Source organism: Catharus ustulatus, chromosome 3 (genome assembly GCF_009819885.2).
Source record: "Catharus ustulatus isolate bCatUst1 chromosome 3, bCatUst1.pri.v2, whole genome shotgun sequence".
NCBI classification, from domain to species: Eukaryota; Metazoa; Chordata; class Aves; order Passeriformes; family Turdidae; genus Catharus; species Catharus ustulatus.
This window is the reverse complement of record NC_046223.1, coordinates 97,317,983-97,333,820: the sequence shown is the minus strand read 5'-3', so window position 1 is coordinate 97,333,820 and position 15,838 is coordinate 97,317,983.

Here is a 15,838-nt window from a genome sequence, read left to right as displayed (position 1 = left end):
ATTCAAACTAAAGCATTTACTGCATTTTTAGAAATAAATATGTAGCAGGAATATTACATACTATTCACAAGTTATTTTCTCCTGCTTTAGTGCATAATTTCTTTCATCATTCTCTGAAACACTAGACATTGTTCTATGAAATGATGCAATCAAGCCAAATTATTTTGGAACATAATAGCTCAGTACTCACATACTGATTACTCAAAGGTATTTTTCTGTTTGACAAGGTCCTTACATATTCTATTTTAAGAGAATAGCATAAGTACACAGGAGGTCTTATCTAATTTCAATGAAGTCAACAGAATGAATCAAACTTACTTCTTTGGATGAAGCCATAGTTCATTACAGACATCTAATGTTTCAATGTTGATTCAAATCTTAATCAGACAAATTAAGATATTTATGCTTTAGCTTCAGCTGTAAGGCATGAGACAACTTAATGACAGTGTTTAGGTTTTCAGTGAGAAAAGTATATCTACCAACTTGAATTTTAATAATTCTGATACCGTCAATGAGCTTCAAAGAAATCTATCTGCTAGACTGATAAGGTGTCTTATAACTCTAAAATTTCATACAGATGATAATGTGGCATTTCTCAAAGCTTTACACAGATAAATAATCTTCACTATACTCTTTTTCACTGAGACATCAGCATGTAAGACTAAAACAAAGAGGTCACATCTCCCAAATATTAGAAAGGTGATTTTCTTAATGTGTCCTTTTATTGATCTCATAGTTGTGCATGGGGAAGACTTAGCAGTGACTTCAGGGGGACCAGGATTTAAAGTAGTGTGATTAGATAATTCTTGACATGTTTCTTTTTAAAATTTTTGATAAAAGAAAATGAATAAAAAGAATGTCCAAACATCACTTCCAATCACTCTCCACTCCTTTGTTTGAAAACATCTGAAGCAAACAGAATTTAAGATTGCTGAGTCTACATTAACAATGGTTGAACATCCATAAATATCTAGCAATATCAAGGGCAATTTTCCTCAAATTTATTTCTTATGTTAATGATCTGAAAAGTAGTCTATGCATGTTAGTGGAATGACAATGAATATATAAATAAATTTATGCAGTGTACTAAAGCTAAGAAGGAGAGAGAGAGAGGGTAAAAAATTTGGAATCATAAACATCAAGCATAATGAAAGTAGGATGAAGATGTGGTCAACCCTTCTCTACACTCTAAAATGTCTATCTGCTATGTAATAAACCTTCTTGAAAGACAGCTTTATTTTTAAAAGATGGACAGAAAATGAACAAAGTAGTATCTGAGAATTCTAGTCATTCCAAGCAAAAATTTGATTTTCAGTGTGTGTGTGGAACCTGCATCATAAAACACTGAATTTCGTGATCCTGTTTTCTAAAGGGTTCTGATGGTGTGACATTCATAGAATCATAGAATCATAAAGTAGTTTAGGCTGGAAGGGACCTTTGAAGATGGATATTCTAGTCCAACCCCTCTGCTAAGGGCAGGGACATATTTCTCTAGACCAGGTCGCTTTCATTCAAGCCTAACCTGAAAGACTGCCGGTGTTGGGATATCCACAACTTCTCTGATCAATCCTTTCTGGAGCCTCACCACACACATTGTAAAAAATGTCTTCCTTATGTCTAAATCTACCATCTTTCAGTTTAAAATCATTGCCCCTTGTTTTTTCACCACAGATCTTAAAAAGTTGTGGGGTTTTTTTGTTTTTTTGGTTTTTATTTTTATTTTTTAGCACCCCTTTATAATTGAAAAGAAATTGAATTCTCCATAATCTGAACTACACTCTTACCCGTCAATGAAGGTTGCTTCTGTAGTCTACCAGGGCAAAAATCCCACAATCTTTCTGGAGATATCTAGATATGGAAACAGGAATAAAAAAACACAAATAAAAGAAAACAATTCTTCACTTTCTTTAATTTTCCTATGAAGGGATAAGCGTGTAATGTAAAAAAAAAAATCTTAAAAACCTCTAAGGCCAGAGACTATGTGACCTCACAGCCTATTCCAAGGCTTTACTGACTTCAAGATGAAAAAAATAATCTTTATATTATGTCTGAATATCTCCCTTTCATTTATGCTTCTAATCTTCCCATGTACTGCTGCTGCAGGAAGTGACCTGCCTGGAGCAGAGATTCCCCTGCAGCCAATGAGGGAGACCACAGTGATGCATGTTCTCTATCTGAGCCCATGGACAATCACAGTGGAGCACAAATCCACTTTGCATCTCATGGAGAACGACATGCTGCAGCAGGCGGATACATGCTGAGGGAAAATGCAGCCCTTGGAGAACCCAGCACAACCAGACTCCCAACACGAATTGCATCCTGCGCAGAAAAGCCCGCACAGGAGCAGTTTTCCTGTGCCCCTGGAGGACCCACATTGAAATGACCTGTTTCAGTGGACTGTTCTCCACAGGAAGGATTCATATTGGAGCAGTTAATGAAAAACTGTCTCCCGTGGGAGGGATCCTATGCTGTAGAGAAGGAACAGCCTAAGAGAGAAAGAGTAGGAGAGATGAAGTGTTATAAACAGACTGCGATCCCCATTCCCTAACCCCCTGCAATGATGAGAGCAGGAGGAGGTAGAAGAGTGAATGAATGACATTGAGCTTGTTGAGTAAGTGGGTATATGGAGAAGGTGTTTTTAGGTTTGTCTTTATTTTCTCACTGTTCTACTCTGTTATTGATTAGCAGTAAATTCATTAATCTTCCCCAATCATGTTTTTTCCTATGACAGTAATTGATCTCTGTGTCTTTATCTCAGTCCATGAGTTTTTACATCATCTTTTCCTCTCCTCACATTGCTGGGGAGTGAGAGAGCAGTGGCTGGGTATGGCAGCCAGCTAGGGTCAAACCCACATTATTATCCCAGAAGGAAACCAAGCTGACCACACATGACTTGCCCTTAGTAAATACATGCTTTCTATTCGTGATCAATTCCCTCTTCCTCCCACACCCAGAAATCTGTTTAGTGAGGCTCACTCCATGACTTTCCCAGAGATCCTAGGATCTAGGTTGACCTAGTGGAGATGTAGATGGCAGAGAAATCTTTAAGATTAGAGAAGGAGGAGCTTTAGGAAGATAGCAATTTGCAGATAAAGCATTTGATGTGGATACATTTGTAAGAGAAATTTATTTATCATATTTGTAGTTAAGGCTAACGTAGTTAAGGCAATTTATTTGCCCTAAAAAAATACTATTAGTTAATTTTCAACGTTTCTTATTTCACAAACATATTTCAAGAAGATATATTTGGTGCAATCACCTGCTGAAATGAAATGTCACTCAGTAAGAGATGTAATAAATCGTAGCAAGTGTTATTTTAAGTGTTCTGGGATCTCATCAGAAAATGTCATATCACATCACAGAACAAACCACAAATTTGTTTGTTGTCGTATCAGTTAAGCAGCAACTATAATGTCCTATGATGTGATAGAGACCAGCATGTGGCAGGAAAGATGCAAGTGTTACTGATGTCAGGAACCATGGAAGTGCCGGAGAATGATCACATAAGAATTATGGTTTTTCTGCCCGTGGAAAGATGACACAGCTGGTGAGAGGGCCAGCTGGGAAGTTACCCTGTTGGATATGTTTACACTGGGCTTGTTGGTTAATATGGTACTTGGAGGCAGTCTTGGGCATAGTGATCATGAAACATTATGAGTTTTTGGTTCTCAGGGATCTAAAGACAGAGGTCAGCACAACAACTGCCTTGGATTCCCACAGGGCAGACTGGCCTGATTAGAGGACTAGATGAGAGAGTCCCTTGGGAGACAGTCCTGAAGGGCAGAAGAGTACAAAAAGCCTGGACATTCTTGAAGAAGGAAATCTTATAGAGGCAGTAACATGCTATCACCATGTGATGAAAGATGGGTTGGCAGGAAAGAAGATCAGCCTGGACGAACAGAGAGCTTTGGCTGGAACACAGGAAAAAAGAGATTGTTTATGCCCTTTAGAAGAAGGGAGAGACAAGTCAGGAAATGACAAAGATATAATAAATTGGTGCACAAAGAAAATTAGAAGGGTAAAAGCCCAGCTAGAACTTAATGTGTCTATTGCTATAAAAGACAAAGGGAATTGTTTCTATACATAAATTTACAACAAAAGGTAGTCTATAGGTCTTATAGACCAGCTTTACACAATTCCACTAGCCTGTTTTTATTGTTGAAAAATTTGTACTTGCAGCAAACAAGGTCAGATGGCATACTCCTTGTCTCAGTAGTCCTGAGTTAATAGGAAATAAACTTGGTTATGTCACGAAGATAGGGTCTTGGGGATTACTAGAGTATCAATTCTTTTAAGCATCCCTCAAGCATAGTAAATCTGAGATGAAAAAAGAAAATGCATAAACCACATACACTGTATTCTAAACCCTGAACCTGCATACTATACTCTGTCTTGTAGTCAGTAATACCTAGTAATTTATCAGAATCCTGTGAGCATGATTTTCACATGGGCTTTTGCACATTACAGTATTACCTTGAGATCTGAACTTCTTAGCTCCCTTAGAAGTCCAGATCCCTGGATGACTCTCTTCACATTCTATCACCTACATGAAAGCTCCGTCTGCAGAACCTTTCTCCTTGAAATATTTTGCATTTGTGTTCAGTGACAGCAATTTGATTATAGATCTCTCCTTCATTATTCTGTTCTTTGTGGTAGGTAAGGAAAGTCAAGAAAAAAAATATTATCTTCTTTCATGTATTATTGGAACCATTTAAAAAAACTCACATTGCACAGAAATGGGAACATATTTTGATTCCAGAAAAAGGGACAGAAGTAAACTTTGTTGTCAATAATAGGTCTTATTTTTAGGCTCCCTCCAAAAAGCAAAGAAACTAATTATTTTTAAGGACATAATAGGGAAATTTTCTAAAGTTTTCTTAAGGTTTATAGGGAATACGTGACTAAACCCAACCACAATCAAAGCTTACAAGCACAAAGCACAAAAATGAAGAAATAAAAAGGTAGATGCAAAGGACAAGAACAACTGTTAACCTGGTCAAAGCCCAAGACATAACAAATTAGGAGCATTTTCTAAAAGGCAACTGTGCATCCTCTAGGAAATTGCTGAAGTTCTGCACCTGCAGCAACTATAAGACACTGCCTTTCTAAGAACCATTAGATTCACCCTTCACTCTAACTGGGCTCTGAGAACTTCTGTGCTTCTGTAATATTTTGTTTTTCAAAAGAACACTAGTTCCCACCAACCATAGGGATACTTTTGAAAGGTAAGATGGCTTACACAAACAGGACACAGCAGGAATACATAGGCAATGCTTTAAATACATTTCATTAAGTGTAGAAGTAATGACCTTCATGCAAGATTAGAAAAATTCAAATTAAAAGGTTAAGGAAAAAAAAAAAAAAGAAGAACAAATGTCCATTAAAATCTATACAGATTTTTTTTTAAAGTATGTTATGCATGAACATTTTGTTTCTATAGACTCAAGCGATATAGCTACTAGCATAAGCTCAACAGGGTGTTTTGAGATTATTCTACCTGACAAAAGTTTTCTTTAAACACAAGTGTGTTGAAAGGTTATTTACACTTGAGACAGTATTAGCTGCTATTTGATTATTTTATTGTGCAAATTTAAGCAACATCAAAGAAAATAACATTTTAAAAAATGGATTATTATCTTTGGACATATTTTTAAAAAATAACTAAATCTTTTTCCTTTGACTCATGAATTCTAAAAAGTACATCTTCTGACATTTGTATTCACTATATTTAATCTAAAGTTTTGTTTTAATGAGACAAGGACATTATCTGTTAATTGTTAAAGAGTATATTAACTTGGTGATCTCACCTTGGATAGATGCTCTCAGAAATCAAATTCTCTGCTTGCTAAGTTAGACTCGGTGACTTATGTTATGAAAAATCCATGATTTTCAGATTTACAGCATACTATTACATTTGTATGCAGGGAACTTTCTTTTGATCACTTTTTTTATAAAAAAAACTTATAAATTTCACAAGATAAGCTGTGGAGTTGCTGCTAGAAACCAATCCCTTCTCATTAAATTTAATCTAAAAAAAAATTAAATAAGGCTGAAATGCACCTTACATAATTCTGGCAATAATTCATCAAGGCTGAATTCTTAAAAATAAATATCTTCTTTTATACGAATGCTGTAAAAATTGAGTTAAAATAGCAGTGGTAGATTTTCAGAATTAAACATGACAGTAAATGTTCTCTGAATTCTAGCTTCTCCAACTTTTCTGTCACTTGTTTCTTTAGCACTCACAAAAATCTTCATTTCACCTGACTAACAAACACTGTGGTTTAAGTTTCAAAATCTGTATCTTACACAGGTAAGATCCTCAGCTTGCGTCTGGAGCATTTTGTAAAACTATTTTCAAAATCTCTGATATTTAACCAGTCTGTACCCACAATGCTCTGTCTCACATTTTGTTTCCTGATTCTCAGGATTTCTAAACTGAGGCTGGACACCCAAGTTTACTGTCCTCTGTGGAGAGTACAGAGACCAGCAGAGCAGCCAACTGCACACACAGATAAAGTGAGCAACAAATGAAAGCATCAGGGAAAAAAATTATTTTCTGTGGTGTCTCTGGGGAGCACATCTGAAACTCTCCCCAGACTGCATTCATAAGTTTTTTGAATAGTACGAGCAATAGTCAGTTGCCTTGTTCTTTGAACTTTCAGATGGAGGAAAAAAAGGGAAGTTAGAAAAGGAACCCCAGTCCATTCTTCCCTTTCCCAACCTTCAAATTTTAGAACAGCATGCTTTGGTTTCAGTGTTGCATTCCTTGGTATCAGTTGTGGTTTTGTTTTTTGTGGGTGTTATTTTTGTTTGCTTGTTTGTTTATTTGTGTGTGTGTATGTTTGCACTCTCCATAGATAACTTGACAAAGGCCTTGGTTACAATTCTGTAAAACAATTTTGGAGTTTAATTTTATTTTATAGTTTTTTCATATTTGAAGATCGATCATCTTGAACATCCCGAACACAGATATAGTGTAGTTATGAGTGAGAAATAAGAATTTTTTGAAAACGATGAGATAAAGGAATGAGGAAGATAAGGGTTAAAATAGAATGTTGGGACAGAAAATGGTAAAATGGATCAAAGGAGAAGGATAAAAGTGAAAGCATAAAGAAGAATAAAAGGGAAAATAATGTTAGTTAGAAAAGCTTACTTTGAGGAAGTTGCAGCTAAATAATCAGAAATGCCTGTTCTTAAAATATATTGATAACCTCTTTCATTTATTTTTCTAAAATGTTCGTACCCTATTTTTATATTTCACATCAGAATTTCTTCCCAATAAGCAATTGCAGTGAGAAGAATAAAGATTTTCTTTCAGCAACAAGACTGTATTATAGTTAAGTTATAGTCTTACCTCTGTTCTGTTTGACCACAAATAAGCAGTAATTTATCTTGTCATTGATATTCATGAAAGCTGCGTATGGGTTCATATAATCATCTTGATCTCAAGCACACCTACCAGATGTTAGTGATATAACTGAAGTTTGAAAACATTGAGGGCATCCTTCAGGAAAGTTTCAGGACTTTTTACAAGGGCATAGAGCAGCAGCAGAAGGAGTAACAATGATAAACTGAAAGAGGCTAGTCTTAGACTGGATATCAGAAAAAAAATTCTTTACTGTGAGAGTGCTGAGGCACTGAAAGAGGGGCTCCACCCCTGGACGTCTTCAAGGCCAGACTGGACAGGGTTTTGGGCAGCCTGGTCTAGTGAAAGGTGTCCCAGACCGTAGTAGGGGGGTTTGAAGTTGGTGTTCTACAAGGTCCCTTTCAGTTTGATGATTCTATGATTCGTCATTCTCCTCTAATGTGGTATCAAGCAGCAGGAAACTAAAGAAGGAAAAGATGTGATGTAGGCTTTATGACAAAACATATTAATAAATCTGTGATTTATGCCTGTGAAGAAGATATTATGACTCTGTCCTGCCTCATTATCTATATACCATTATGCTAATAGGTGGAATATGTCGTTTATTCCAGAGGATCTCTAATTTGTTCAATGAAGATGTGGCCCTAAAAGTGATGGAGATGGCTGCTGTGCAGACTTTGGGTGCTTCCCATGGCTGGTGCCATTCACACTCAGTCTCGTGGGGAAAGTGGGACTCCCATGGTCAGAGGATTACAGGTGAGTGATGGAAATGGTCCCAACCTACTCCATGACAAGTGCCACCCCTATACAAATGTGCTAATAACCAGATACAGGCTCTATAATGTTTCATTAAATACATTCAGCCTTGATCAGACTTTAAATTCAGACTGGGAGAAAATAAAATCATATGCCGCTATTATATCTTTTCTTTTTTACAAATAACTAAAAAAGATATAATTTTTCCATCCCCTACCTCGTTATGAAGCATTTCTGTCTAACTGATCGAAAATTATATTATGACTATAAATGATTCAGAACTCCTCCTATAAATCCTCTTTCCAAATAATTCTCCAGGAATCAAAGGAAAGAGGATAAGTATATTTCTTCTGTGAATCAGTATTCTGAAAGTCAAAAGGTATTTTTGAAACTATTTTTAGACTCAAATTTAGTTATTAATTTCAGCTATGCAGATTATACCTAAAGAATCTGTTCTGTTTAGAAAAGACAAATTGCATAATATGATGAAAGGGCACTATTCATCTTTTTCAGGCCTCACAGGGTTTAACTGCTTTATATTTTCAATATTTGACTAAAAAAACATTAACCATAAACAGATTTTCCTTTGACTTCTACAGCTGAAAACCTGTCCTCAGTTTTGTACACAACACATTATCATAATAATAATTTTTTCCTTTTTTGCACCTTTTGTAGCCAACACATTTTGCAAATAAACATTTTACATCACTTTATCCTTGAATATAAACAGGAACAATTCTAGGTGCAATAAATGAGCTGCTGCTATGAAATGAATCTTCATATTAATGATTTCAGTGATATCACTGAGATCACTTGCCCTCACACTGTATGAGATCATAATTATCAACATTCTCCCCATAATCTGACCTCCGATAATCTTATTTCTTCTCTGAAAAGATTCAGAGGAGGAATTAAAAACATGTCATAAATTTCTGAGGTACTAAACATATTTGTGCATTTGAAATGATGAGGTTTTGTTTATTTTTTTTTAAGTTTTCCTACAGTCTCTCACTATCTGATTGCTTAATAGTTTTTTGAATTTTGGAACACAGGTGAGAATTTGAAGTTTTTGCAAGGAGTTTGAAAAAGTGTTAGGAAATTCTAGATTAATTTATTTTTTCTATGAATTTTTGTAGAAAATACTTTCTTATATGTTACAGAAAATTCCAGAAGATTCCCAGATCTTTGTAACTGTTGAGTGCTTAAAAATGTGAATAATTTTTTCATATGTTAAGAAATCAATATCTTGATCTTTTGTACTGTATACTGCTTTTGGATATCTTGCAATTTCTCTCTCACTGCAAGGATACAAATATGATTGCTACTACTTGCTATCTTAAAAAAGACAAGGCATGTAATGTTTTTCAGTCATTTGCCTCCTTTAATTCATATAAACTATTTGCCAATTTGAAGTAACATTACATAAAATAAATTTGTATTTATTTTATGGATCTGAGGACAGTGCATACTCCAATACAAGTTGCAAATGTCTGCATCTTTTAACTACAATTTCCCCCATTTTCAGGAAGAGTAGTCTATAAAATAACAATAGTAGGATTTCTTAAAAAAAAAAAATTCTTTTACGTGAATATATTTTGTGGCTGTAAAGAGAAATACTTTTTAATTCCTTGGAATTTTTTCTCATTTCTGGTTACTGATTCTCTCTGTGTCTTGGAAGAACCTCTGAAATATTGAGCAGTGAGAATCAAATCGTTTTTTACAATAAGGATCTCATAGATGGGATCTCAACAGGGATGTCAAAAATAGTAAGTTTTACAAAGAGAAGACTTATCAGAGTGACAGAGTGAAAAAGAAGATAAATTATACACAGTTCATCATTGTTCTTTTGCCATGAGCATCAGTAATAATTTATATTTGCTTGTGTCTGTAAAATCCTATCTATGACAACTAATTGTTGGCATTATAAGTTTTAAAAATTCTAACCAGACATGAATATACAAAATGGTAGTAAAATTCCCATTTATGTCCACTGTTAACATCCAAATTATCCATTAAAGATTAACAAATTTCATAAATATAAATACAGATTTTAGTTTCTTATTGTTTTTTTACTTTTATAGGAAAATTATTTTTCAAAGAATTAGCATTTCTTACTATATATAAATTAGACAAGACTTATACCTATCAATGTTTTAAAATATACAAGACTAAGTATAACCTATAAATATATATATATGTAAATACAGAGACATATTTTTGGTAGGTTGTTTTGTACAGCTGGTGTGATAGTATGTGATGAAAAATGCTGTCACACAGGTGAAAATTCAGATGGTCCAGAGAATATCTGAGTTGTCTTGGCAATCCTTTCAGATGGATGATCTAGCTGATGCTCCCTAAGAGTTCACATCAGGTAACACCAGTACAGCTTTGAATTGTATATCTGATTATCTCACACTGTTTTCCTCTGAAGTGGTATAAGACTTATTGCCACTCTCAGAACAGTGCAAGCCCATGTCATCGTCACACTCGTTCAAGTAACGATGTGAGAGCCCATACACATCAGCACAAAGTGCTACAGTTTTTAACTCTAGTAACACCTATAAGTCATTTCACTAAACTCTTCATTAAAACGTTTGTTGCATGTGCCCACTGTTCACAGAAGATTATGAAGGATTTAATTCACAGCAATAGAGTAACCATTCTAATGAGAATAGATAGAAATATTGTTCATTATGTTGGGCAAAATGTGCTAATTGAATATCCCAACACAAACAAAGAAAAATGAAGTCTTGCACTTTAATTCTGTAAAATCTTAGAACATTTTGATGGAAATAAATCTCTTTTAAATCACAGCTTGTCACTGAATAATGTAAAATTAGACCATAATCCTTCTTGGACAGTGCTGGCTTCCTGCTGTAGCATAACACATGTGCTCATACAGTTTTTTTTCTGCTATCATAGCTCCTTCAACAGATACTAAATCCCATTATAAATACAAGTTGCAATAAGAGTGAACACTACCTTATTATTAAGCTATTACTGCATATCCCTTTTTCTACCTGAGTAATTAACTTAGAGGCCGAAGTCCATCATTATGGCACAGTACATAAAACAGAATTATAGTGTTAAAAGACACCTTCAAAATGCATTTACAGTAATTTCACGACTATAAGGTGCACCCTTTTGACTAAAATTTTCCCCCGAACCCGGAAGTACGCCTTATAGTCCAGTGTGCCTTATCTGATGGACAAAGTTGCGACGGCAGCCGGGTGGAGGCGGGCCCAGGGGCCCACGGCGCTGCCCCTCCCGGGTCCAGGCGGGTCCAGGGGCCAATGGCTACCGGGTTGAGGCCGGGCCTCGGCAGCAACTGCGCAGGGGGAGCTGGGGGCGGAGCCTTGCTGCAAAAAAAAGTGCACCCTATAGTTCCAGTGTGCCTTATATGATCTACAAAGTTGCGAATTTTGCTGACTCCCGGGGGTGCACCTTATAGTCCGGTACGCCTTATGGTCATGAAATTACTGTAATTCCATTCCTACTATAATTAGCTATAATCGCTATTGTAGAGTAGTTCTGATAACACACCATGGATAATTCTTCCAACTACTGGACACTGGTGGCAAGCAGTTACCAGAACATTGTATAATTATATGTATGTGCCTGTAAGCATATGTGACTTCCAGTACATAATTGTTTGCACAGAACTAACTGTTAATGAAACATTTATTTCAGATGAAGTTGTTATAATAAATGTTAACTGTAATTTCAGGAAGCCACAGCCTGAGGGTCATCACAGAAATAAAAGGAATTTATCAGGGGTCCCCAAAAGTACAAGCTTAAAATGGCAACAAAGGCCTTGAAAGTACAAAATAGATTAATCCAGAGACCCCAGACTCCCTTAACAATGATCAATTACTGGTTATTAAAGAAAAAACAGCCTTTGGGAGTTAATTTTTTTCAAGGGTAATAGAGAGAAAGAGGGAATAATATCCAACATAATAAGTAAATCATACCATACATAGTCTATGTGGATTTAAAACTGTGTGCTGAACCCATGCAGAAGGAGGTTAAGGTGTAATACACATAACAAAATATAAGAAGAAATCACTCCAAGCAGAGTTAGGAGTAAGAAATCATCAGGATTCAGCTCTTTTGAGAAATAACTTGGGATGTAATGACTTGCTCAAGACCTCTATTTTCCTTTGTACCCAGATGGGATCAAACCCAGTAGGAGGGTGTGCATAAACAGGAGGAAAGAGAAAACTTTACATCAATTTTAATGGTATAGTCATTTGAAATGAGTTGTAGTAATTAGGAAATTTGGACTATAGCTTTGCAACAAGACTAATAATAATTCTTTGATTAGATTTTTAAAACTTTAATTTCACTAACAATAAATACTTGGCTTTGCAAGTTAGGTGTTTTTCTTCTTCATCCTACATTAAGTGCAGAGTATTTTTTGTCTGATAACCCACTATAGAAACAACACTTGGTGCTGTGTCCTTCATAGTATTCCATTATTGAATAGAAGAAGCAACAACTCTAGATCATCTACTGGTGCACTTCTCTAACTATTTCTACATGCTTGTTGTGTGTCATTCCCCATGTCTCTTTCCCCCACCCTAGCCTATTGTCCTTTTCAGTGTTACAAAGAAAAGATTGGACCCTTCCTCGTTGAAGCAGCAAAATACTCTTCCTCTTAATCTTGAAGACTATGGTGGTATGCTGTAAAAAATAACTTAATCTGCTTTGCTTCGATGGCAACCCAGTGTTTCTTCTCAAGCCCATAATGGAAAGGAAACCAGTACATTTTATTGAACCTATATTTAACATATTTGAAAACTAGCAAAGAATCCCATTAGTTTCTAGTTACAGTATTTAAAGTGACTTTTGTCAGTCTTTACTCAGAAATCAAAATTTCTATAACAGTGATCATGCGCATTGATCTCCTCTGAAATTTAAAAAAATTGTTTTACATCTTAGAAACCCACAAACTGTAATAATTTGCCCAAAATGGGACACAGATTATCAGGAGAAGTTTTATCACTGCTAATTGATATCACTGCTGTCTTTAGGTTGTGCTCTTACACATTGCACAAAGGTGTTTGCATTCTGTGCAGCAGCATAGTCTTCCTCCTTCTCGTGTCCTCTGACACATAGCACCTACTGCAAGCTTTTTCTTCAGTATATATTTTTCTTATAGACAGTTGTTCTTGTACCTAGTAGTTAGAATTGTAACTAAATCTTCACTTCATTTGTTATCATTCCTGAGAATTATTTGAAGCTCCTTATAACGTTAAAACTTTAATGAATAGTAGTGAATTCAAAAGACATTCCTGTGTTGCCTTTACTATGTTCTCCCATAAGCAGTAAATATGAACCCCAAGCTTAGCTTTCTACTAATTTTCTACTCATTTCACAGCAGTTTTGTGCAAAAATTTTGCAGATTCACTAATCACCTTACCTATAAAACTACAGTCTCGGGTATGTAAATAAAATATGTCTTAGATCTAAACTGAAACAAAGGAAAGCAAATGACCACGTTTACTTATCTCAATTGTAATAGCAGCTTACTGTAGGTCATAATATTGAAGGTTTAGAATAAACTCAAAGTTCACAATCTGACAAAATACAGGAGATTTCCAGAGAGAACATGAAGAGGTACATTAGCAAATCTAATCAAGTCATCAGTATGCACTGACTTAGTAAGAAGTCTTTTAAAATCATTAACCAGTGATCTATAATTTATATCTTAGTTGACATCTACACTCACATTGCTCTGAGGGAATTCATAAGTATAAATCTCTGCATATGGAAAGATGGCAAATATTTTCTCATGTCATCTACTTAAATGTAATGCTGCAAATTGATAAAGAGTATTTGAAATATAAAGTTAGAGGTGTTTTCTTATATCAACATCTGTACTGTTCCAAGAAACAAAATCTTTAACTATTTCCTTGAGTCAGTTCTTTGAACTGGATCTTATTGCTTCATCCTCTGCCTCTGCTAGAGGTAGCAATGACTGTGATGTGAGACAAATTAAGGGTCTGAGCACAATATTTTTAAGACTATTTTAAGTTCTTCTCAAATTCTGGAATTCAGGATATGCAAGAAGTGGAATTGCTACAACTACTGCACTTCAGACAAGGACATAAAATTATTCAAGATTAGGAGATGTGAGGTGTGCAAAACCAAACTTAGTATACAAGTAAAAGACTTAATTAGATAATCTAAACACAGACATGTCTGTGATGCTCCAAAAAAGCTGAAATAACACGTCTGTCTGGCAGATGTAGCACCACATCTACAGGGGATCAGCAGCTGGGCAAAGGCTGGTTGAGTTACCTAAGATTGTAACAAGTGCACTTTGGCATCTATGCAATAGGTAAGATCCAGCATCATGACCTTTCCTGGCCATAAATGGAATTTAAGACAGTAAACATGTAGATATCTATATTTGTTCTTTATTTTTGATCTGAATACTCCCATATTAGACCTGGGAGTTGAATTTATTAATTGATTGCAATCTTAGAAGGGACCTATATGGTGTTTTTAGAACTTTTGTGAATTTCTACCCTGTTCTATGGTAGGTAAAATGTTTTATATGGTCTGCATGAGATCATACAAAATTCTTCACCTAATCTGCCTTTTGTGATTGAAGGAAATTTCTTCTCCAGCATGATTTGCTACCTATTTTTTAATTAGTTCATTTATGACTGCCAGTTAAGTGAAAAGTCTTGTTTTGTTCAGTATTTGGTTTTGATAGCATGTATATAGACTTTATGACCCATGAGAAGCACAAGGTTAATTTAGAACATGGCATATTCCTTTCTGGTCTTGCAGTTCTTGGAATCTATCATGGTTTCAGTAGCCCCTACCCTAAAGTAAACAGAGTACACTTGCTGGTTCAGGAAATTTGTGTTCAGAGTATCTTGTTGAAGAACTTGGAGGACATCTTCTTAGACCAAATATAAGACAACAAAGAGCAAGTTCATTTTTCTGAATGACTGGCAAGTTTTAGAGAACAGAATTGTGAGAGTGCAACCGTAATAAAATTTAAAAGATCAATAGTTTTGATGTTGAGTTGTGCACATTATACATAGGTAGTAGATAACAGTGTGGGGAGGGAGTTTATGAATTAGATTTATTTCAACAAATTAAATCCAGATTTGTATATTGCATAAGTTGTTAAACTCATTAAAATTCCAACTCTGAAACAATAGGCTACAAAAATAATGTTTTAGTCAGTACTATAGAGTTTATTTTACTACATCATGGTATAATATGGTAAATTGTTTTGTCTTAAATTTTACAGGTTAATTTCATCCTTAGTTATCTTCTTATTACTTCTTAAGTAGTTGAATGACTAAGCTGAAAAAGAGTGAAATGGGGTACACATCAAATTAATCACTTGTTGAACAGGTAAAGTTAAAATACAGTGGTTCTAGCAAGAATTCTGTTCATTTGATTGGTGTGTATAAAATTCTTTAGGTTTCTAACCAATAGGTTTTTATTATTTAACAGACAGTTTCATATTCAATGTCTAGTAACGTTATTTGTAGGACCTTTCCTTGCTTTTAAGGCTGCTGTGTAACAAACTGCCAAAACATTAGATGACATATGAAAGGCTTCTCATTCAAATTCTTCTTCAATAACCATAAGGTCTTTGATTCTTTTATATAACACAGTGGTTAACGTGATCCATTTCTGAGAATTCCATGTTGCCTCTCGCTGATCCCATCACTCTTGTACAAA